Genomic DNA, 24,993 nt, shown 5'->3' on the forward strand with positions numbered 1-24,993 from the left:
CACCTGGCTCCCTGCTAACCCCCACCCTCAGAGGACCCTCACACCCCACCACCCCTTCCTTTACAGAAGCCCCATGCATGTAGGGTTTCTGGAAGCCCCACCCCTTGGGGACACGCAGAGAAGCTCACAGGAGCAGAGAATTATCTGGAAAGAAGGGACCGTAGAAACCCGGACCCAGCCCTCTTTTTCCAGATGAGGAAACTGAGCCTAGACAGGAAGGAGCAAGTTGAGGGCTGAAACTAGATCAGGCAGAGGGAGCTGTTGGGGAGGTTAGAGGGACTTTCCTCTGACCTCAGCTGCTTGTATGTGTGCATGGGGAGGGTGCGAGGCAAGGTGAGGGGTTCGAGCTGGAAGTGGGCTTGCCTTTGCTCATTTCCCTTCAGCACACTGTGACCTTCCTCTGAAGGACAGGATGGCATGGGGTGTGGGGGCTGGGGGTGGACATCCTGCTCCGGGTGTCCGTGCCCAGTGTGACCCCACCTATTTCGTTTGGCCCAAGGCAGGCCGACTTCCCCAAGGGAATGGGGTGGGGGGGGGGGAGAGTACTGTGGGGTGGTGCACCATCTGCTTGCAGCAGAAAACCTCTAGCTCCTTTGAGATAGGCCAGTAAAGCCAGGCAGGGGTCCTATCCTGGGTGTGAAAGGGGCCCATCGCTGGGTCTGTTGTGTGGATGCTGCAGGATGCCATCAAGCTGACACTATATCTGGTGTTTGTTAGGAACAGGGAGACAGGCTCTTGGATGTCTGAGGAAGAGCCCCGGACAGGGACTGAGTAGGCCTGGGTTTTCTGCCTGCAGCTGCCTAGTCCAAATGTCTGGAGCCAGTCATGAGCTGCCCCAACACTCTCCTCTTGATGGCTGCAGAAGGCAGGTGGGAGGGAATGAGTGCCTCTGTGTCCTAGCTCAAGGAGGGAGAGCCCAGAGAGGGCAAAAGTGACGCTTGAAACTCCCCTGGCCTGTGCCTGGCTTGGCCAGTGCTCCAACTCCCCTCACAGCCAGCCCAGGGCTCCCAGCCCAACACAGAGCTCCCCGCTGCAGAATGCTCTGGGGTGTGGGGTGAGCACAGCCATGGCAGTCCCCTGGGTCGTGAGCTGACAGGGGGTCTTTGTGCTCCTCCCAGGACATAGCTCTCTGTCCCCCACCCCCACTTGGCAGTGCTCAGTGAGGTGTCTGTGTGCCCCTCACCTTTGCAAGCCCCTCCCACCACTACATTTTCCCCTCCCCACATCTGGCCTTACTCCAGCTGCCCCCTTAGTGCACACCCCCCTGACATGGCCACAGCTCCTCAGGAATTTTTTTTTTTTACCACCTGTCACAATCCCACGTTGTGGCAGCCTGATCAATAGCCCCTTTTCATGAGGCTGGGTGGGGGCCCTAAACCACCAGGGAGCGGTCCTTTACCCTCCCAGGCCTGATGGGTGGGCTTTCCATGAGGCCTGCAGGAATATGTGTGCAAGTGTGAGTGCGTGTGTCAGGGCACCCATGGTCTTGTGCTGGGCAGGGCTGGTCTGAGTGCAATTGATTTTCCCCTCGCAGCTCCTACTCCTCTTTTTTTCTTCCCAGCTGAGTTCCCTGGAATTATTTGCTGCTGCACCTTTAGCTGCATGGAAAAGAGTAGTGGAAGAGTCTGTTGGGTTCCTACCTGATGTTACCCTGGGCCATTCTGGAGTGGGGCTATGGGTCTACCTGCAACAGCCTGAGGAACCCCCATCCTGGGCAGGGAGGGGTGTAGGGATTGTTTTAAGTCCTCAGATAGGTGCTTATTGGGACGCAAGTGTCTCAGAGTGAGGCTCAGGGCAAGGGCATATAGAGTTTCGCTCTGCCACTGCCTAGAAGGAAAGAGCTGATTGGCCCTGGCAAAAAGCTTAGCTCTGCAACACCTTCAGTGCCATCCTGTCACCTGTCACCCTTTACAGTACAGACTCACATCCATTGTCTCAACTTTGCCCACTAGGGATTGTACTCTCCCCTCATTTTACAGAAGAAGAAACTGATGGTTGGAGCGGCACAATGACTTTCCCTGCGTGACACAGCCAGAAAGCTGTAGAACTGGGACTAGCACCCAACTCTCCTACTTCCTGATCCAGGGCTCACTCTACCATTGCTCAGTGCCTCTGTCACCATATCTAACACTTAGAAGCACTGTCTAGGTGCCAGCCACTGTTCTAAGTGTCACTCAGTCCAGTGGATCTGCTTAGCAGCAGAATAAGGTCAGGACTATGATTATCGTCCACACATTACAGATGAGGAGACTGAGGCACAGAAAGTTGGAAAGTAATTTGCCCAAGGTCACACAGCTAGTAAGTAGCAGAGTTGCACTTTGTACCCAGGTTGTCTGGCTCCAGAATCCATTGTACTGCCTTTTGTATGACACAGTCGGGCTGTGGTAGTGGTAGAATGAGGGAAGCGCTGTGCCTCAGGCATAGAAACACACGCATTCACACTGAGGCTTTTTCACCTGCCCTCAGCCTACCCCCATGAAGACTCTACATTTCTCTGCCTGATGGTTGAGCTGACATCCAGGGCAGCAGCAGCACTATAGGACACACAGGAAATAGGGGGGGTTATGGGAAAAGGGATGGCAAAGACCTGGAGGCTCCAGTTATCTCTAGAGTCATTCAAGTTGCAGCCCAGAAAGGAACCTGTGAAAAGGTACCATGTTCTCATCCTCCAGGCACCATTACCGAATATCTGTTCTATGCAAGACTCTGGCTTAGGTTGGGGGTGGGGGGCTTGGGGAACAAGGGCTGCTGGTGGTTGAAGGAGATGAACTGTCTTTGTTTTCCTGACGAGGCTGAGCTCTCCTTGCTTTTCTGAAGCTCATGGGATACGGGAAAGATCAAAAAACACCTAGAGAAATAGCCTAGACATTGCTTGGGCCACTTCAGAATGTCACAGTGTGCGTGGCAAATATTAGGATTGTAGCTTTCGCTGACTATTGTGTTCACTCATTACCAGATTTTTCTTTTTTTTTTTTGTTGGTACGCGGGCCTCTCACTGTTGTGGCCTCTCCCACTGTGGAGCACAGGTTCCGGACGCGCAGGCTCAGCGGCCATGGCTCACGGGCCCAGCCGCTCGGCGGCATGTGGGATCTTCCCAGGCCGGGGCACGAACCCGTGTCCCCTGCATCGGCAGGCGGACTCTCAACCACTGCGCCACCAGGGAAGCCCCAGATGGTTTTATTGAGTGCCTAGTCTATGCCAGGCACTGTGAAGCTCTTGTTCTCATTATTTATAGCAATTGCTCCTTTTGTAGGTTTTGTACTCTTTGTACTTCCTGCAGTTTTCCCTTTTGCAGTTTTCAGGTTTGATTGCATTTTTCTTTTTTTTTTTAGAGAATTGGGTATCTCAGAACCCATCATATCTGATTCAGTTAAATGTATATACCAAAAGGTAAATTGGGTTTTTTGCTCATCATTCGTTTGATTGTATTTATTCGTGGTTGTCCCTTGAGTATCTTTTAACATACATTCACCCATTAGCAAACATTATTGAGAAGCTACTGTAGGCACTGTGCTTGGTGTCATGCGGTGGATGGAATCTGCTCTGACATGGTTTCCTGCCCTTAGGGAAGCTCTAGGATCATTGCAGGACCCACACTCTTATATTGTTCTAGCCTTTTCCAGAAGCAAGATAAGTTTGGCTCCAACTCAGAGCCTTAGGGATACTTACAAATATAGCAACCCAGTCTCAGGAAGGTCATCTTGAGTGACCCATCATAAAGGTTTCTTCCCACCCATCATAAAAGTTTCGGCCTCTGGGTAGGATTTTGTTTCCGGGAGTGAGTTCTGGCATACAGGCCTCATCCACATCCAAGACCCAAGGGGACATGGCTCATCTGGAGCAAAGAGCCAGCTGTGTGCGGTTATGCCATTGAGAGGAAAAGAGGCGTACACACTGGAGGTAGCCTTGCTTCACCATTTCTCCTCTGATTCTCATCAGGGCTGGCAGGGAAGGAAGGTGGAAGAATTCCAATTTGGCCTAGTGTACTGAAGGCCAGACAAGAGGGGTCACCTGGGGCTAGGTCTGGCTCTGCCATTGCCTCGGACGACCTTAAGAAAGTTGCAGTCCTAAGAAACATCAATTTTTGCTCTCCTCAGTGTTGGGTACTCTAGGCAACAAGTTGGATGCAGTCCCTGCTTTCTAGGAATCTCAGCTTCATTTCTCCCATCTGTTAGGTATGAAATCTCCCATCTGTTAGAACACCGGTGTGCAGGTATTGTTACTGACATGGATTTGCTGGGGAAACTTGAGTGAGTCATCTCTTCTTAGTTTCTGTATTTGTAAATGTGGAGGATGGTGACTGGATGGCATGGGGTCTTGGGTATTTCCATCCCTGGCTAATAGGAGTCCCCAAGTCAACAATGAAATCAAAGTGTGAACTTGTGTTGGACCCTTGTGAGGAAAGGCAAGAGAGAAATCAAATCTTAACACTTGGTTTCTTACTGAATTTAAACAGGCTTTCTGGTGGTACTTGCTGTCACAACTCTTGGGAGCCCTCTCCTACTATGATTAATGCAAATGCCCCAAGTTTTCCGTGCATTTCTCTGCAGAGGTAGAGTCTGGACACGGGGCAGAGAGTGGGGGAGTTGCAGAATGCTGAGGCCTGAACAAGGTGGGAATGGCAACTTCCTTCTCAAATATCTAATGTTCTCTTGGTTGCCCCAACTAATCGGAGATCTCACCAAAGTTGTGTCTTCTGAACTCCCTGTAAATTATCCTCAGCAAGCCACTGAACCTTCCCGTGCACATGGCGTAAGTATTTAAATCCCCCCCCCCACCCGCCACGGTGCCAGTCACTTACAGAGCTCAATAGATATTAGTCTGCGTGCCCGGCCACCCGGTTCCTTCACCCTTAGTTGCTGGCCCTGGGCTTGTGCCTTGTCCCAGCCCCCCCGCATTGGTGTGACCGGAGGAAGTGGCAGCAGCGCGGGGATTGGAAGAACTCGAAGGCAGAGCCCCGCCCACCACAATTTGGGACGCTTTCTGGGGAGTTCGGTGGGCCGGACTGCGCCCTCATTGGTCGAAGGTCCCGTAGGTGGGCGGGGCGTCCCCGCCACCCGACTCGCCGCTGCTCCCTCCCCATCTGCGCAGAGAGTGGCCGCGGCTTGACAACAGCTAAGCAGCCGCGGCAGCTGCTCCTCTGGCTGGCACCGTTACCCCCGCCCAACCCCAGGCTCCGCGCGTGCCTCCCGCCCGCTGGCAGCTGCGTCGGGGTCTCGAACCCAAAGCGACGGACGCGGCCTCCAGGTAGGAGTTGGGGCGACGGCCAGGGGAGGTGGGGGCCGGCGGGGGACCGGGGCTCTCTCGCCTCGCCTCTCCTCGCCTCTCCTCGCCTCACCTCACCTCACCTCTCCGGCGCGCTCCGGCCCCCGCTCTTAGCGGTTCGGCTGCGCGGCGTCCACGGGAGACGCGGAGGGAGCGAGCCGAGCCATTTGTGTCCCCAGGATTTGAGGCCGGTGTCGCCGAAATTGGGGGAACCCCGGAGCGCGCCAGCCGCGCTTCTCCCTAGGAAGCCTCGGGAGTGGGGTGGTGGAAGGCGGCTGTCCGCCCATTACCGCCGGGCCTGACTGGAGCCCGGAGCCGTAGCTCAGGGGCTTCGGAGACGGGCTGGAACTGGGCGAGGTGGCGGGGCTTGGGCTTTGCGGTCGGGCCACGCCGCTTTTCCTTTCCTCTCCTCCTTCCTCTGCTTTGAGCGCATTTCCAGGAAGCCCCTGGTTGGGCGGCATGGGCTTTCCCCTCGGCCACTGCCTTCCTTCTGAGAAACGCCCGGACTTTCCTGGTATTGAGGTGGCAGCGGGGATCAAGCGAAAACCTTTGGATAAGTCGCTTCTTCCAGGGCTCAGTTTCCCCATGAAGTCCAAAATGGGTTTAGATTAGAGAACCTCTGAGCAAAGGCCTTTTAGTGGAAGTTTTTGGGATTTCCCAATTAGATAGTCTGAGGTTCTCTCCATTTCTCTTCTCCCAAACTCTTTAAAGTACTGAGTTACGACTCAGGGAACCAGGGCTCAGCCACTAATTCATGTGACCTTAGGCGAGTCATGCTACTTCTGTGGGCCACAGTGTTTTCAACTGCACCTTGGGTGGTGGGCTGGAATTCGGTATCTAAAGGGCCAGTCTCTTCCACCCTGACATCTGGTGACTTGTCCAGGCTCCTAAACTGGCAGGTAAAGGGTTGTTTCTGAGATGCTTGGGGCGACAGGAGCTTTGCAGATGGAGAGCCTTGTGGTGATTATGCAGCTAAGCCAGCTGGAGAACTAGTGGTGTTGGGAAGGGCAAGCAGGACAGCAGCCAGACTGGTGGGGAGTTGTGGGGCCAATGCAGAGCCCTGGGCCCCAGAGGTTGGGCTGGAGGGCCCTGGCATGTCTCCATCTCACTCAGAGCACCCACGTCTGCCGACCCCGAAGGAGACGGTGATGAATCACACCCAGGGCTATTTTCAAACCCTGACTCCTACTGTGGACCTGTTCCCGCTCCCACTCTAGGGGTTGATGTCCCCACCCACCGTCTGTCTTACTGCTCTCTGAATTTTCCCTTCACTTTCATCCTCCTGGAGTAGAAGAGAGACAGTTCTTGTCGGGGGAATGAGAGGGCAGGCAGCCCAAGGGCGTAGAGAAGGTGGTGACTGCAGGTGGTTTCTGAGTGGTTGATGGAGTGAACCAAAAGAATGCGATGGGAATGATGGTTTTAGGGGTGGGGGATTCTTTCACCCTAAAGCTACAGCTACCATACCGCTGGACATTCTGGGCTGGTCCTCATTTCCAGGATTTGGCCTTTGTCCAACTATGTTCTGGATTTGGGATTTGAAATTTCTATTCCCTGGACCTCTGTAGTTAGAAAACACCACATGGATAGAGTCTGGTTTCCCCTATTTGCTTGCCTTTTCTCCACTCCGTAAGCAGTTCTTGGAGAAGTATGCTAAACCTCTCTGTGCATCTGCAGCTCCTCTCCCTGATCTGGAGAGGAGAGGGAGATGATATCTGGAGGTGTTTAGGGCAAGAAGAGGCTGAAGTTGCACTGAAGGGCTGTGTACCCTGTGTGAGTCCTGGGGGGGGGGGCGGGTGGCATGAGTCTTGCGGGGAAGACAGAAGACAACACTTCCTGAGTTTGTACAGAGGAGTGAAGGAAGTGACACAGAGAAGTCCAAACTTTGACACTCACTGTCTTCTTGAGGTTTAAAAATTCCATTCTTTTTTTTTTTTAACATCTTTATTGGGGTATAATTGCTTTACAATGGTGTGTTAGTTTCTGCTTTATAACAAAGTGAATCAGTTATACATATGCATATGTTCCCATATCTCTTCCCTCTTGTGTCTCCCTCCCTCCCACCCTCCCTATCCCACCCCTCCAGGTGGTCACAAAGCACCGGGCCGATGTCCCTGTGCCACGCGGCTGCTTCCCACTAGCTATCTACCTTACGTTTGTTAGTGTGTATATGTCCATGACTCTCTCTCGCCCTGTCACAGCTCACCCTTCCCCCTCCCCATATCCTCAAGTCTGTTCTCCAGTAGGTCTGTGTCTTTATTCCTGTCTTACCCCTAGGCTCTTCATGACATTTTTTTCTCTTCTTAAATTCCATATATATGTGTTAGCATACGGTATTTGTATTTCTCTTTCTGACTTACTTCACTCTGTATGACAGACGCTGGGTCTATCCACCTCATTACAAATAGCTCAATTTCGTTTCTTTTTATGGTTCAGTAATATTCCATTAGTATATATGTGCCACATCTTCTTTATCCATTCATCCGATGATGGGCGCTTAGGTTGTTTCCATCTCCGGGCTATTGTAAATAGAGCTGCAATGAACATTTTGGTACATGACTCTTTTTGAATTTTGGTTTTCTCAGGGTATATGCCCAGTAGTGGGATTGCTGTAGATTGGAGAGGGAACAGGGGACCCCTGGAGCCGGGTATAGGGATAACAGCAGCAACACAAAAGCAAGAAAGTCCCGAAGGCCTCCCTTAGAGGATCGAGTCTCTAATGGGGCTGCTGTGGCAGTGGTCAGTGCTTTTCTGCCCGGAGACTCCTGGAGCTCCCTGTTCCAGCCTTGGAAAGTTCAGGTTCAACAGATGACAGGTTTAACAAAGGCAGGCTGTGCCTCCACCTTCTTGGGGAAGGTGGGGCATGGGGTCTCTCACTGGAGGAAGGAGTTGCCTCTGGCTTGAATAGGATAAGGAGAACTTTTTTCTTGGACTCCCAGTTTGGGTAAGATGAAGTGTCATGGCCCTGGGCCTTTGGAAGGCTGTTATCAGATAAAGTAAAGATAGGGGATCTGAAAGATGCAAGGGCTCTAGGATGGGATGTGTGAACTCCCCCACCCTGCAACCCTAAACAGAGGAGTTGAGCACAGGGCTGGAAACACAGTTATTGGTGTCAAGTGTTTATTACAGCTTTATTCATCTGTGACCCGGGGCCTTGGTTTATGTGTGTATATTAAGGGGGAGCGGGTCCTAGTAAATTTGAATCAGTGGACAGGAGGCACCAGTCTGGGCCCTTGTCACCAGTCTGAAGTGCTGTGTTTGTGTGTTGAGTCTCCTCTTGCCCAGCCTGCCACCTTGGGAACTTGCATGCCCACTGTTGCTGTCCCTATTTACCCGAGACCTCTCAGGGACTGCAGAACTGGAGGTTAAGTTCCTCAGGAGTCCAGCATGGTGTGGGGCCAAGAACTGAGGACTGGGAGCAGGACTCATGGAGGTTTAAATCCAGGCTCTGCTGCTCCACTCAATCTCTCAGACTCTTAGATTTTCCCCGTTTTTTTCCACTTTACTGGATTAAACAAGAGGATCCATGGCTAAGTGCTTGGTGAACTACCAAGTGCTATATAAATTATGAGTCATTAAGTTCTTGGTACTAGGTCTTGTGGAGGACACAAAGTGTAACCCCCACCTTCAGGGAACCTACCATCTAGTAGATGGGGGTTAGTGGCATGAATGATACATGACACACTAAGTCTTTACCTCGGTGAGGGCTTTAAAAAATTATTATGGAGAATTTCAAACATACATAAAAGTAGAGATGATTAATGTAATAAGGTCCCATGTGCTCGTCACCCAACTTCAACAGCCGTTAGCCCATGGCCAATCCTTCCCTGTATATGCCTTCATCTACTTCATTCTCTTTCTTGTTATTTTGACATGAATCCCAGACACCTTTTGATTTATCTATAAATAGTCATATATATTATATATATATATGTGATAGGGACTTAAATGATAGACACTGCACCACTATCACACTTTAAAACAGTCCCTTAATATCAAATATCCTAACAGTGTTCATATTTCCAATTGTTAAGGAGGATATTTTGCCCTGGGAGGCCTGACCAGGGAGCAGTGGCTTTTGACTGAGGGGAAGGTGACTGACAGAGGCAGTGACATTTGAGCTGAACCTTGAAAGAGAGGCCCAGGAAAGGTCTGAGCTGGAGGGATTATGGAGCCCTATCCCCTTGTTTTACAGTGCCTGCTGCCATCTCTGAAGCTCTGGCTCTGGGGCTCGGGCTCCGAAGGCTGACTTGTGGAGGCTTCTTGTGGAAAGTACGTGCGTGCTTTGGTTCTCAAGTAGTAAATGAGAGTTCTGACTCTCTTGCTGGCCTCCCCAGTTCCAGGGCCACCCAGGATCTTGAGGTCGGCAGGCCTGGGAGAATTCCTGGGAGGCTGCTTGCCTCCTGGCCCCTCCCCTGCCCCTGGCCCCTGAGGCCAGTTCCATTTCAGAGCAAAACAGGATGCATTCAGGATGAGCGTCTTTCCCAGCTTGTCATCTAATCACCATGACCCAGCTTGGAGCTTCCTCTCTCATTCATGATAAAAACCCTCACTGTCTCGCTTTTCCCTCCCACTCCAGTAAGGGTGTGCTGACTTCCTCCATATCCGGGCCAGCCTTCCTCCACCCCTGTGTGGAGCTGAGAGAGAGCTTCCCTCATCCAGGCCTCGCAGCCCCAGAGTCTCCTGCTCTTGGGCTGTCCTTGGGAAAGGAGTGGCTCCTTTCCAACAAGCCTGGGGTCCTGCCACTGCTTGGTTAATGATTGAGCCACATAATAACCACTTTGGAAAGTCACCTCTAGGGATGGCCATTAACTAACTCTTTGTCCACCCCAGGCCTTAAAGGGACCCCATTTCTGAGCCCTTACCTTCCCCCAAGGGGACATTAATGAACATTCAGTCATGGGAACTTCTGGGGCCAATTAAACTTCTGCTCCTCTGTTTTCACTTGCGCAAACAGAAGTAGTCATTCACATTGCTTGAAGGACACATATGCAACTTGGGTGGTATTATAGAGAGGGGCAGGGAGTTGAGTTAATAGGGATTCAGATGGACAGTGGGGTAGGAGTTTTTTGGGGGTTTTTTAGGCATCAGAGTCATAAGGGGGTTGGGGTGTTTCCAGGAGCAGCTGACTCCCTGATCTCAATCTGAAAGTCTAAAAGAGCAAGAAGTGCCCACCCAAAGGGTTTGCCATTACTGGGTTTTGGGGTGGAGCTGTGTGTGTTTGTTTTCAGTCCACTGTAGGTCCCTTCACACCAGGTTGGGACATGAGGCCTGAGACCTCCATAGTGGAGGTGGAGACCTTCCTCAGAGAACCTGTATCTTGACAAGCAGTGGGAGTTGGGAAGGGTCAAGCTAGGACCCAGGTCCAATTTAGAAAGCTCTAGACCACAAGAAGCTTTCTGCAGTTTCAGTGAGACGAGAAGGAACCAACATTTAGTGAACCCTGTGGGCCTACGATAGGGTCAGGAAACCTGGCTTCTGGTTGTGTCTCTCTATAGCTACCTCTCCATGAGTGACTTCAGAGAAGACATTTGCTTTCTCTGGACCTAGATCTTTAAAATGCAGGGCCCATGGCATGGACGCAGTGGTCTCCCAGGCTTCCTTTTAGCCATGAGAGTATGCGTTTCCAGTCAAGAGCATTTTCTTATCCACAAGGCAAAGGTGAGCTGGCTTCAAATTCTGCCAGGGCCAATCACTAAATACTCTTAGCCGGCTGGTCAGTTAGGGCTGCCGGGGCCTTGAACTGCCAGTGCTTGGGTTTTCCTTGAGCATGGGCTTTTGTGCAGTTTGCTCTCTCGCCCCTCCTCATGTTTCCATCTGTCTCAGGTGGCCACCCTCTGACCCATTCAGCCACAAGTTAATGAGTGACCTGCTCCCCCTGGGTAGTACCAGCCCAAGGTGCTCCTGAGATCCCAGGTCTCTGTGGGAATCAGCCGAGGGCCTAGCCAGCTCCAGTCACCTTTATGCTTCTCCCACAATACCCCAGAGGTAGGAAGCAGACAGAGCTTGGGGAAGAAGAACCTTTAGAGGGCAGTGGGTCTGACTCTCTTTCTGAAGCTCGGGTCTTCCCCCTCCAAGTACTTGTGCAGCTCCTGTCACCCATCTTCAATAACTGGGAGTGCAATGTTTCAAGGCGGTTGCTTACATCCATGTAATCTCCAAAAGTTTTTTCTGATGTTGAGCTGATCTCTGTCTCCCTATGGCTTTTACCCCTGAGTCCCAGCTCTGCCCCCTGGGACCACTTAGATCCTATCTGTTCTCTCTGATCTGTAGGTGTCTGAGGACAGAGCCCAAGTTCCCCTGTGTCTTCCCCAGGCCAAACAGCCTCAGCTCCTCCAAGTGACCCTCAGGGGACCAGGGACCAGTCCCCTTCCCAGCCTCATTACTGTCCTTTGCACATGCTACCCTTTGTGGCTCTGGGGCACGAAATGGGGCTCTGGAAGTCCCTCACTCTCCTCTGTTTTTCTGTAGCCTGAACTTTTCCAGAAGACTTCTCCATTACCTTTTCCTGGTTGACTCCAGAATCTCAGGTAGATTCTGAACCCCAGGAGTCCTGGGTCCAAACACCTCATACGGTTCTCTCTAATTTGTTTGTCATTCCGGTCCAGCCAGCTCCCATGACTGTGGTGCCCTGGGAGAGTAGGGCCTTCTTCTCAGTGCTCCCACAGCAGAGGGCAAGCCTGAGGGGAGGAGGTGCTCACTGGGATGGGCCGACTGCTTTGTACTGTGTGTGGGGTGCCCGTATAGCCCGCTTTCCTGTGACTTGCTTTTGCCTCTTGAGCTGGTCGGGGGGTGGAGGAAGGGGATATTTTAAGGGGCATCGAAGCTGGAAATGAGTCTGAGCCATGCCCACAGTGGGGCCTAGAAGGGTGAATCAGACGGGGAGAAACACCAAGTCAGCCACGCCTCTAGCAGTTGATGACGGTGACATTGACACGTCCTCCCATTTCTTTAAAGTTTCCAAGGCACTTTCAGTTCCACGATCCCATTCTGTTCTCAGAGGAGCCCAGTCAGATAGACAGCGTGATCCCCCCAGTGCGATCCTGGCTGATCCCCACCTGAGGCCCAGAGAGAGGAAGGACACAGTCTCCAGGGAGGGAGGATTTGGAGCCCAGGTCTCTGACGCTCAGCCCTCCCTGTTTCCCCCAAACCACACTCGGCAGCCAGGGCGGCTGGGGCTGACTTGGCAGCTTCCCCACCACAGAGGAACCTCTGCCCAAGCTGCAACTCTGTTCCCATGGTAGAGGGAGTGACCTCCAGGGGAGGTGCCCGAGGATTTCCTGTCCTTTATCTGGACTGGCCAAAGGCAGGCCTGTCTGAGGTGTGAGATAGGCACTTGCAGCCAGCTTTTCTGCTCCAGGCTGAAGTCAAGTCAGGAGAGACAGGGGCAGCGAGCTTGGGAAGCACCTTGCCCCAAACATCTGGTCTGAGCCGCCCTCACCTGAGTAGGGCCTTCTAAATGGGAACAACAAAGAGGGGCATGTGGGAAAGTGGCCAGAGTGGAGCCGAAGCAAAACAGCCCCCGAAGTGTACACACGGAGCCTGGGTCAGGAGAGTGTCATGGTGAAGACTGGGGACTCTGGTATAATGCAGCGTTGGGTGACTTTGGGCAAATTACGTAATCTCTGTGAGCCTCCATTTTGTCAGCTATAAAATGGAGATATGTACTTACCTCATGGGTTGCTGAATATTAAATCCAATAATATAAGCAGTACTCTCACTGTTATTGTTGTTTAGTAGTACTTTCTGCCACCTTGTCACTTTGCTGTTTCTCACTGACCTGGGGACATGCTGTGCACGAACCTGCCACCTCCTGGGCATAGGTCTGGACTTTTCTGTCACTTCAGATTCCACCTCCTCCCGAAAAGCTCTTCCTGGCCATGCCCGCCTACAGGGTTCCCTTCCTCTGGCCTCCTTAGTGGCATTTGTGACACTGCAAGAGGCTGTAGTAATGATGATAACACCAAGAATAATAGTGAACTCTTCTCAATTTTTCACACATTTGAATTTACTTAGCTCCCATGACAATTCAGCAAAGTAGGTACTGCTGTCGTCACCCCCATTTTATGTATGAAGAAACCGAGGCAAGGAGAGGTTAAAAGAAGAACTTCCTCAAGGTCACTCCAGCAGCTCGGGAATGGTGGAGCTGGGATCAGGACACAGGCAGTCTGAGTCCGCCACCCACACCCTTAGTGACTGTGTCGTGCTTCCCCCTTCCCTTTCCCACATGCCTGGCTGGGAGGCAAGACCTGAAGCTTGGGTCTCCCTTCTACCCCTGACTGCTCCCCACACCCACCAGCAATCAGTCACTGCTGTTGCAGTGACAGTCCCCAGGTCCTTGCCTGCTCCCAGACCCCCGAGGTGGACAGATGGAGAGCAGAGAAAACACTGAGGGCTGGGTATCCATGCTCTAAAGCAGAGCTTCACCGGGGTGGGGGAGTGTGTGCAGGAGGGATTTGGGGGTTGTTCCGATGTCAGCAGCAGGCCTGCCTCGTTAGCACTTTCCAGCACTGAGAGCACAGAGCAGGCTGCTGGGTGGCATCAGGGGAGGAGAGACATTTTAATGAGCTATCTCCACAACCAGTTTGCATTATTTAGAAGGTTAGGGGCAGGCGGGAGGCTGTCTGGATTCACTTTTGTGAGCCCTCCAGCTGGTGTGGCCCATGCTAAAATTGGGTATGTGTGTGGCGGGCTTTTGTCTGGAAACTCTAGTCCTCCCCACAATGTTCCCACCTCAGGGCTCTTGGGTGCTGCAGGCGTCCTTCCCTCAGGCTGTACCAGTTGCCAGCTCCCTTGCTTTCGAGCTCATTCTCTGTTACTTGCCTCCAAACAAGCTCCAGTGGGTGCTTCAAAGGACATTCCATCTTAGCCTCTGCCTCCTTGAGAAGGATGGGTGTGGTAGCAGCTCTGGCCAAGTACTCCAGGAGAGTTCAACATTTGTTCCGTTTTCAGACCTTGGTGCCTACCATAGGGCCTGGTGTGGAGTAGGTGCTCAGGTAATAGTGGTTGAATAAGTACAAAACCAAGGGGGAGTGGATTTGGAGGGGAGAGCCTGGGGAGGCTGACATGGGAACAGATCAACAGGAGGGCGGTGGGTATTTAGGCAGGCTCCTGGCTCCATCTGTAGTCCAGTAGAAGCCACTTGGCCTTTCCATAGCCTCAGTTTCCCCATTTGTGCGGCAGGCCTGCTTTGGACAGGGCTGTTGTGGAGACCAAAGAGATATGGGATGATTAGGTGCTTTCTCCACTACTCTGAACTTACTTCAGGTTAAGGGTTCATACTGCAAAAGCCCTGGTATATGTTTTTTGTGTCTATAGCCTAGGCGATTTCTCCTATTTAATGAGGAGGATTCTAACTTAGTGGCTCTGACTCTGGAGCCAGACTGCCTAGATGTACATCTTGGCCCACCACTTCTTCACTGCTGATCTGGGGCAAATTACCTGATAGCTGTGGGCCTCAGTTTTCTCATTGGTCAAATAGAGATATTGTCAGAGCATTTACCTCACAGGGTTGTTGTGAAGATTCAGTAACATAAATCATCTAAAAAGTACCTAAAGTAATGCCTGGGACATAATGATGACTTGTACCCTTTGGCTGTTTTTATTATTATCTCATTTTATACTTGCAAATACCGCATGTTGTCGGTACTATGATCGTAACGCTATTTGACAGATGAGGAGACCGAGGCATAGAGAAGTTGTCTTATACAGCATGATCTGTGTAAGGTCCTTAGCCCAGGGTCTGGCACACAGTAGGTACTCAGTAAATACTAGTGTCTATTATGAATTATTCTTAATAATTACATTTAGTATCATAAATATTGTTGTCACTAATGATCACAGCCACAGCTGAGAAGTAGCAGAGCCAGGGCTAAAAGCCAAGTCTTCAGATCGTTAGCCTGTTACTCTTCCCACTCACTGTACCCCGGAACCTCTATGCTCTGAGGTCTTAACACAGCCATTAGACCACTGTTTTGGGTTCTCCTTCCCTTCACCCCATCGTGGCCTGAGCATGCCTGTCGTCACCCCTGCCCCGACCCTCTCCTTTGTGCTCCTCGTTCTGGCCCTCCCTTTGGCTGCTGTGGGGCTCCGCGGCGGGCTTGTGTCTGCTGGCTTCCACAGGGAGAGCAGGCCCCACCTGAGGAGGCTACTTCCCTCAAGCCCATTTCCTTTCTGCCAGAGACAATTTTCTCTGGATCTCAGGGTGGGGCCAGGCTCCTCCAAGGCATTTCCTGCACGGGAGTTTATATTTGGCCTCAGCAAAAGGAAAGGGAAGTAGGACTAGGAAGTGGGGGTGGGATGTAGATGTGGTGGCCCAGGGTCAAAACAGGCGAGCGCCAAGACTTTGCAGGCCAGGAGAAGGAAGCAGGAGATGGCACATAGCCCTTCTCTCAAGTGAGCTTGGATGCCCTCACGGGAGCTTGGCATGGGAGAACTAAGTGCTCCTTGAGGCCAGAATGCCTCCACCCTCAGGCAGAGTTCATTTTCCCTTCTCACATCTCTGGGTCTTGGTTCCTGGCCATGTGGTTTCTGCCCTGGGGCAAGGTGGGCTGCCAGTCAGCCAGTCTGCCGGGTCGCAGGTGTGTGCTCAGTTCTGTGTCCTCACTACGGGGATACCAGAGGAGGGGGTGCAGTCAGAGGTCTTCACCCTGTTGAGTTGGGAAGCAGGACTTCTTATCTAGGTGTTGCAAGAATATTCAGTAGCCCATACCACACAGCAGTGGGGATACTGAGACCTAAAGGACCCCAGTGCGGTGTAGCTCCAGTTGAATGGGGGAGACAGAGTTTTGTGCTGCCAGGAAGGTATGGGAAATGCTCTGGGGGCCACTTAATTTAACTAAGCCATTGGGTGGTAGGGGGTTGGTGAGAGGTCAGGGAACGAAGGCTTCATGGGAAGTGGTGTTTGACCTCCCCTCTCTACCGAACCAGCCACTGCCAATTACACATACTTCTGTTCCGGGTCTAGATTTTGGTGAGTGGCCATAAGAAGATGGGGAAACTGCAACTTAGACAGAGGTACTGGCTTGCCCAGGGTCACCCGACAAGTTCCTAGTGGAGCTAAGGCCAGAATGTGGTTCTCCTGACCTTCAATCCAATATTCTTTCCACCCATACCACAGTGGAGAGCGGTTCCATCTGCCCCAGACCGGTTAGGCTGGCATCTCTTGCCTCCAGGCTCCAGACTGGAAGTGATGGAGTAGCACGTGGATTATTAAAACACCTGTCTTTCCTTGTCACCATGACCTTGTCAGAGCACCTGGGACAGGATCCCCTGAGGGCAAGAAAGCTAATGGAGCCGCTGCGGCAGAGCACGTGACAGCTTTGACCTTCGCTTTCACAAGGAAGCCCTGGGCCAAGCAGGAATGTCAGCTGCCTGCTTTGGCTCTGCTACATCAAGTGCTTGCCTAGGAGACCACAGGCTGGGCCAGCCTTGGACCCAAATTGTCAAGCAGCCCCAGCAAGCCAGAGGTCTGGGTTAGCCACAGGGCCCTCATGACCCTCCTCTATTTACAGCTGCATACTAGAGCTCAGGCCACAGTTTGTGTTTGTGTGTGGGAACACAGTGGAGGGTTCCTTGTGTCACTTCCGTATTTATTTATAAAAACTCCAAAAACGAGAACTGTCACCTCCCCTTGGCTGACCCTGCAAGGGGTCCACAGTGTCCAAAGACAAGGGACCTCCAGTGAACACTGTATCCATTCTTCACCTCACTCCTCAGGACATCCCCAAGGTGGGCTGGGGATGCCTGGAGGTACTTGAGGCCCCCAGGTAAGGTGGAAGGAAAGTGCCCCTCCTGGTCTCGCACTTCAGGTCTGGAGTCAGCCTTTCTTTGATTGTGGGAGGTGTCCTTTGCACTGTAGGATGGTTAGCAGCATCCCTGGCTTCTACTTGGCAGATGCTAGCAGCATCCTCCCCCAGTTGTGATGACCAAAAACGTCTCCTGACATTGCCAAAGGTCTCCTGGGGCCGGGGGGGAGGGTAAAATTGTCTCTGGTTGAGAATCCCTGTGGCCCTGTGGCCATGACATGGATATGGAGTGTTAAGGAGGGAGGGCCGCATGTGTGAACCTGCTACTGGCTAGCAAGAAGATTTGATGTCTTCATTTTGTTGCCACCCAGTCCCACAGTAGTGTATTCTCCTGGGCCATTTGCCTCGGTGGTGCCCCACTTTTGACGGGGAGGCTCCAAAAGTGCTGCTCACATGGGCCCAGGGCCTTGGCATCCTGCCGTAGCTCCAGATGAGAGACCAAGGATTGCATCCGAACAGGTGCAGCAGGGGCCCCGAGTTCTGACCTAACAAGCCAGAGGCTGGTCAGTGTCCAGCACTGTCAAGCTCAGCCGCTTGACATCGGCAGCCCTTGCTGCGGCTCCCCTCCTGCGAGGGTTGGAATGTGGGATGAGAGCTATTTTGGTCTCAGTCTCCCTTCCTCCCTCTCCCTCCCTCCCCTGGAACAATCTAGTTAAAGTTGTGATTCCAGCTAAGAGCAGCAGGAGCAGGAGAGATGATGGGTGCACCTGACCTCCCAGAGGACAGTGCATGGTAGACCCCCCTGAATGTCCGCTTCAAGGTCAGGAGGGGAAGGCTTGGCAGTCGTGGCATCCATGACAGCTCTTAGTACCGGCCCCTGTGAAGACCCCTCTCCTTCAGTCCCCCAGAGAGAGAGGTGGCATAGCCAGGTGGTCACCTGTTGCAGCACCTATGCCAGGGTCACTACCAAACTCGAGGACCCCTTTGTGCAAATTCAAATGAGACACCACCTTGGGGCTGGGTGGGCACTCTTCTCGTGGCCAAGGCCCCTTAGTGTAACCTTATGGGAGGGTGAAAGGAGCTGGTCATGAGCACTTGGGGCCAACTGAGATATGAGCCCTCTGCCGGAAGGCCAACATCTCCTCCTCAAGCGGGGTCCCTCTCTAAGAGTGGGGGTGGGCAGAGGAACTGAGACTTGCATCAACCAAGAGAAATGATCTGAGAAGCTGTTTGCCAGAACCTGGCATTTCCCAGGTGCAGCAGCAGGACCTGGAGTGGTAGGCGGCCCCTCTGCCTACTTTGGCTACCAGCTTGGCCTCAGAGCCCACCTTCGGAACTTGGGTTGTCACATAGACAGCTGCCTCCCACGTCTTTCTTTACCCCTCTGAACACTGGCGCTACCTTCTGGGTTCACTGAAGGTGAGAGAGATCACGCTGGAGACACCCATCCTGCAGTGAGGGCCACGGGGGAGACACCTTTCCAAATAGGCAACTAAGTAAGGGAAAGGAAACCAACATGTTTGTTGAAAGCTGCCTCATGGAGTAAGTCAGCTTTGAATAAATTACCTTCACAAACACCCACAGATGTGCCCTCTCCTGTCGTACCACATGCATTCAGATCACTGTTCATTGGGCCCAGAGAGAACACAGGCCAGTGATGAGAACGGGCCTGAGTATAGCCTCCAGCTAGAATCTTCCTAAAGACCTAGGCTGTGGCTTTTTAGCTGGTCGTGTCTGTTTAGGGCAGCGGTTCTTGATCCTGGCTGTGCTTTCGAATCACCTGGAGAGCTCTCAAAAACATAAAAACTAACTCTATCCCTAGAGAGTCTAATTTAATTGGTCATGATTTAATTGGGGCCCAGGCACTGGCATTTTAAAGCTCCCCAGATTATAACGTATAGCCTGAGTCGAGAGGTGACTGCTCCAGCAGTAACAAGGACACTTTGATCTGGGCCCTGGATCTTGCCTGGTCCCTAGGCCTGGGCTGGACTTTGAGTTGGGAGGGAGCAGGCTGAACCGGGCCCTGGGCAGCAGCTGTCTCACAGCCCACTGAGTGACCAAAAGGTGTAAAGGGCTTGAGTTCCCCAATAGTGGTGTGAAGAGAAGTGGGGGGGGGATTGGTGAGGGAAGAGAGTGGCTGGCTGAGGCCTAAGCTCTGGCAGCTTTGTTGCCGATTGCCTTTTATTCTCCTTCTAGCTCACTTACTTTCTCACTTTACACCTAGGACACAATCTGAACTGAACTTTAAAGACTGTGAATACAAATTTCAAGTTGTCTTAACAAAACAGCCCTCTCTGATGATAACTTTCATAGAGCTGCTTTCAAAACCAGACAGAAGCCAACCAGATGCACACAGTAACCTCAGAGGTAGGCAGGAAAGTTGTTAGTCCCCATTTTATAGATTTGGAAACCAAAGCTTAGAGAGTAAAGCAACTTGCCTAAGATGACTTAGGCAGCAAGTGGGGGAGTCAGCGTGATTGGAAAAAGCTTTTGCTCCAACTCAGTTATCATCTTTGGGCATTATTGTATTTCCTCAGTGGGAAAACATTGCTGCCCTTTTCCTGGGTGCATAAACTCTTCCCTCATTCATATAGCATTTCTCAAAAACAGAAGCCCTGCATTTCTCCTCATTCTGTCCATCTTTGCATAGAAAAATGTGCCATGCTAAGAGGATCCCTGGACGTGGCCTGTGGAAGTGTAGGTGTAGATATTGTCATTGACCCCCGAGACAATCCGCTGCTGCTCGGCTATTCCTTCTTTGTCACTCCCTCTGGGAGACCTGTGGGTGTGGCCCTGAGGCCTGATTTGACTCTGGAGCTTTCTAGTATGTTGTCTCCCCCAACCCCTAAGGGGATCAGTTGGGCTCCTCCCCAGGGAGAGAGTCTGGAGTTAAATCTCAGTGGAATCCAGCTTGTGCCAGCTGAGTGCTGTCCCTGACCTGTCCTGGCATATCACCCTAGCCTTGGCCAGCACATGGCCTGCAGAACATAGTGGTTGAAACTGCTGGAATCTGCACATCTGGACACAGAGGCAGGACCAGGGGCCAAAGACATTCCTCCATCACTCGCCTCAGCCTGCCCAGTGTCACTCTTCCCGCCAGGCACATAAGGCAATCCTCGGTCTGGGCTGCCTGGGCCCCAGCCCCAGGTGGATTGACTCTCCTGGGCGTAGGTGGTCACTCCTGGCCCCGGCCTGGGCAGGCTGGGATGGGCGGGAGGGACAAAGCAAAGCACCTTAGCTCAGCCCTTAATCACCGAGACCTACGTCCTTGACTGCTCCATCTGGGAGGGAGCCTCAGGGCCTCTCAGCCTTCCACGAGGTGGTGTATTGTCAGGAGCCAATGTCCCTGACATCCTGTTGGGTAATAACCCATTACATTCTCCAGATTCCTGCCAGGGAGGGCTGCTGGGGATTCATTCGGAGCCGTGCTTCTAACTCCTTGGCTCCTTTGTCTTTTGGAGCTGTTGTGGCCTCTTTGAAACTTCTGCCTCTTAATCTCACTTCCTTGAGCCATCTGGCTCCAATTCTGACAGAGATATAGATGCAGCCACTTTCCAGACCCAGAAGAGAACACTAGCTGAGTCTCTTTCTCCCATTTTCTCTTTTTCCTTGGGACCCTTCAGTCAGTGTGGGGAAGGAACTCTGTTGAATGCTTGGTACAATGTGTGGTATTTTATTTAATGTTCTCAGTAGCTGTTAGAAGTGGATTCTATTATTCTCATTTTACAGAGGAGAGAGGTTAAATAACTTGCCCAAAGTCAGAGAGCTAGTGACGGGCTAGTCAGAGAGCTAGTGACTAACCAGGATTGGAACTCAGACTTGTAACTCCACTAGACCAGAAGGGGCAGAAAAAAGTCTGGGGGCCTGGAGTTGGCTCCTTTGAGTCTAAGCCCTTTGTTTATCTGGCATCTGAAGGAAGGTGCCATAATGCAGTGGAAAGAGCGCTGGACGTGGAATTAAAAGATCAGGGTCGTAGTCTCAGTTGTGACACTTAACTCTGTGACTCGGTAAAGTCCCTTGGGCCCTTTCCAGTCCCTACTGTAGCTTTTAAAAAAATACTGATTTGGAGAGTCTCACCACAGATCAATTAAACGGGCCTCCGGAGACGGGGCCCCAGGGGATTGGTATTTTTACAAAGCTTCCTAGCTGACTCTAACGTGCATCCAAGGGTGAAAAGCCCTGAGGTAGGTGATTTATGCCAGCGCTTCTCAAACTTTAATGTGCATGCAGATCATCCGAGGACCTAGTTAAATGTAGATTCTGATTAAGTAGGTCTGGGATTCTGCCTTTCTAACAAGCTCCCAGGTGATGCCAGTGCTGCTGGTCCAGGGATCATGCTTTGAATAGCAGGGGCTAGAGGCCCCTACATAGGAATGAAAAAACTTGGCGCCCACCTGAGTGAGCTGGTCCCCTTTGCGCCAACCCTGGCCAGGGCCGCTGCCGAGCATTAGGGGAGTGGGCAGCCTGCCCCTCTCCCACGGGACTTGTGACTCAGGCAGGCGGCACAGATGTGTAAGATCAGGACTTCATCACTGCACTCTTCCACCACCTCCAGGCTCAGGAAGGGCAGTCAGATTCCTCTCTCCCCCACCTCCTCCTCGTTCTGCCTCTAGCCACGAGTGACCAAGGGCTGCAGTGGTCTTCAAGGGTGTGTTCTTGACATGCAGACCTGTTCCTGGGGACTGGCTCCTCTGCCTTGGGTGGCCATTCTAGACCTGTGGCCCTTTAGAGGTCACTGTCTCCTTCTGTGTCTGCCTTTCTGGAAGCTCGGACCTGGTCCTTCCTTTGGCACCTCCCCTTTGTCCTAATGACAGGAAAGCAGAGCTGGTTGCCTGGAGGGGCTCTGAGGACAGGGATGGGCCTTTTCACGGGGGCGTGGTAGGAGCAGGAGACAGGGAAGTGGCTGTGGCAGCCGGCTCAACTGTCCTAGCAGCAAAACCATGTCCCTCAAATGCTGCCTGGGCTGGTGTGAAGTCCCTTTGGGCTACTTTTACCACATCCCGAGATCATCACTGGCCTAGAGACCTGGATCATTTCCCGGGCTTGCATTGCCCCCTGCCAGAGGGGCTGAGGTATTGCTAGCTGGGCTGTGCGGGAACAAACACTTTCCAGTACCTCTCAGAGGTCCTGGTGATTCCTAGATTTCTATCATAGGTTGGAAGGTTGTAGTAACATAAAACACACACATGTGCACACAGATGCAGGTGCAGGTGCGTGCACAGACCGAGGGGCCTGTGGGGGAGTGTGCACAGGTTCATGGTCCCATGCTGATCTATGTGGATCACGGACATGAGCAAACTTGGCTACAGTTACATGCAGAGACAGATGCTGGGACAGCAGCGACCAACGCACATGCTTTCAGAAACGCACAAGTGTTCATCCCCGCCCCACCCGTTTGCCCCCAAAGCCCTCAGGGGCTCCAGAAGCTTCAGAGCCTTCTCTTCTCCCCATCGAATCCTCATTAGTGTGCGACCCTTGAGGAGCCTGTTATTTCTTCTGACCGACTTCCACCTTCCCGCGCTGTTCCCTCCCTTGTCTACCCACCTAGCATCTCTGAAATACCTTTTTGTCCTTTAACTTGTGATTCCTGGCTACCAGAATCTCATCTTGGATTTCCTTGCGGGAGAACACTGGGGCGAGAGCTCTTCCTGTCTTGGAGAACGCCGCCCCCCCCCCCCAGTCTCCTTGGAGTCTCCTGGTCACAGGCACTAAGGAAGTAGAAGAAATGTTGGGGGCAGGACTCCGTGGGCAGAGAAGCTCTGCTGAGCCAGCAGCCTCTCCGTGCCCCCAACCACAGTGCCAGGTCCCATGTTCCCAGCCCCACTGCTTCCTGGTACCACCTGCGTAGGGAACTGGGCAGTCCCAGGGTTCTGCTGCAGGTACTCAGCCTACCATGGCCAGGAGGACCTCCTTTGTGGCTTCAGTCCAGCTGCAAGTCTCCACTGAGGCTGGCCGGGGTGCCCCACCCTGTGCCAGGCACTCTCAGAGCAGAGGTAGGAGGCTAACCCAGCCATTGCCCTTCAAGACTCCCATAGGCCAGCACTGTCAGCTTGGCAAGCAGCATTGAGTTGTGCCACAAAGAGGCCAAGCCACGGGAGAGTGCCGGAACAGTCCTGGGAGGCCCCGTGGGGAGGGAGGGCTGGGACTTGGTGAATGGCGGGGGAGGGAGTGCACCGGGGAAGCTGCCATGTTAGAAGGGGTCGGAACCCCGAGCAGGAGTCAGACTGAGCTTGGACTCCGGCCCCTGCACTCTACTTTGTCAAGTGCGAGACTTGTAGACGAGCCCTTCCTTTCTGAGCCTGTCTGGAGATATGTAAAACGGGCATATTAAAATCTGCGCAGCTTATGGCGTGTGTTAAATGAGATTTGCTTATCAGAGTGCTGGGGAATGTTAGGTATGATGATAGGAAAGAGAATAATAGCTGTTGAACATTGCGTATCCCTAGCTATACTAGGACGGTCTACCTGGGTCATGGAAGGGGGTAGCTCCCCGGGGGTGGTGGGAGGTGAAGACGCAGCGGTGGTTTCTTCCCCTGGCAGTATTCCTTGACCCCAGATGTTCCTGGGAGTTGCTGCTGCTGGTGGTCCTGTTCTTGGGCAGGGGTGGGAGAGGGGGGGGGGGATTGGGACAGGCAGGTAAGGAAGCATAAGAGAGGTGTCCCAGCACATCCTGGGAGTAGGGCTTGGGGAGCAGAGGGGAAATCCTAGCTGTGACATGGAGTGAATGTGCCAGCCCGTTGGTGCTTTTGTTGTCGTTTCTAGGTCACCAGAGCTGTAGGTACCTCCCTACTGGAGGTGCAGGGGCGCACACCAGGGTGGCTTGGCGCCAGCACCCCCTAATCTCCTTTCTCTGTCTCTCTCCCCCTCATCTGTTTTAGAAGCTGAGGCCAAAAACGCATGCAGGTGGCTCCGAGCGACAGGATTCCCTCAGTATGCTCAGCTTTTTGAAGGTAAGGCCACTCAGTGGCTCCCCCTCCCCCACCCCCAAACTTGCCTTATCCCTCCATTTTTCAGCTGGAAAATGGGGTCCCTCAGATCTTTTCTTCAACCACACAAAAAGCTGCATACCCTGGCCCTGCTCCCGTAGTCACAACCTCTCTCCTACACCATCCTGTCCTATCTCCTGCATGCCCATCAGCTCTCACAAGCTCTGCAGTCACCCGTGTGTTAAAGTATCTTGTCTCAAGCCGGGCCGCTGCTTTGTACCACCACATCTGCTTTGTACTGTTTCTGAGAACCCTATTTACATAGATGCAACATGGAGGGTGCACCCTGGCAGCCCCGCTTTCACCTTCCCTCCCCATGGCCTTATTTCTTTGCTTTCCTTCATTTTTCTGTTTTTCTCTAGAGTTGTTCATACTTGCTGTTTTCAGTTCCCCTCTTCTTCCCACACCCCCACCGTACCCTGGCTTCATCCCTACTTTGCCAACAAAACAGCCCTTGTCAAGCTCACCAGAGATCTCCATGTGGTCAAATTCAGCGGTCACTTCTCAGTCCTGACTTAGTCTCTCAATAGCATTCAGCACAGTTGGCCACTCACTTCAGCTCCTAGAATGTCCTCTTCTCCCGGCTGTCTCTCTGGCTGCCGCTCTCAGTCTCCTTAGCTGACTTGGCTTCCTCTAACTGCTCCTAGTTGTTAGGGTGTCCCAGGGCTCCATCCTGGCCCGTCTTCTCGCTCGACATCTCTCTCCCAGGAGATCCTTGTACAAGTACCATATATATTCTGATGACTCCCCAATGCCTGTCTGTCCAGACCTCAGTCCCAAGCTCCAGATTCATCTCTTCAACTCCGAATTCAGTATCTCTGCTTAGCTGTCTGACAGACGTCTCAAATGTCACCACCTGATGGCACCACCACCACTTAAGCCCCATATCCAGGCATCATCCTCCGTTCCTCTTTTCCTTTGTCCGCATATCTAACCCTCCAGCAAGTCCCTTCTCCCTCCGGAATATATATATATATATATATATATATATATATATA

At 52.5% G+C, this 24,993-nt stretch overlaps 1 protein-coding gene across 3 annotated transcripts in view; it reads left to right on the plus strand.

Annotated features, from left to right (window-relative positions):
- Positions 1–5,097: 5,097 nt before the first annotated feature.
- Positions 5,098–24,993, plus strand: part of STARD8 (StAR related lipid transfer domain containing 8) — a 32,512-nt gene continuing 12,616 nt past the window's right edge. The window contains exons 1-2 of one of the 3 annotated variants that reach the window (XM_029240561.1): positions 5,098–5,247; positions 23,888–23,959. The gene's annotated coding sequence lies outside the window, so the exon portion shown is untranslated. Of the gene's footprint in view, positions 5,248–23,887; positions 23,960–24,993 lie in introns of those variants that run through there. The other 2 variants (XM_029240564.1, XM_029240563.1) reach the window with 2 other exon arrangements.

The sequence above is a fragment of the Monodon monoceros genome, unplaced genomic scaffold (genome assembly GCF_005190385.1).
Source record: "Monodon monoceros isolate NGI ecotype Baffin Bay Population unplaced genomic scaffold, NGI_Narwhal_1 Super_Scaffold_22, whole genome shotgun sequence".
Classification (NCBI taxonomy): domain Eukaryota; kingdom Metazoa; phylum Chordata; class Mammalia; order Artiodactyla; family Monodontidae; genus Monodon; species Monodon monoceros.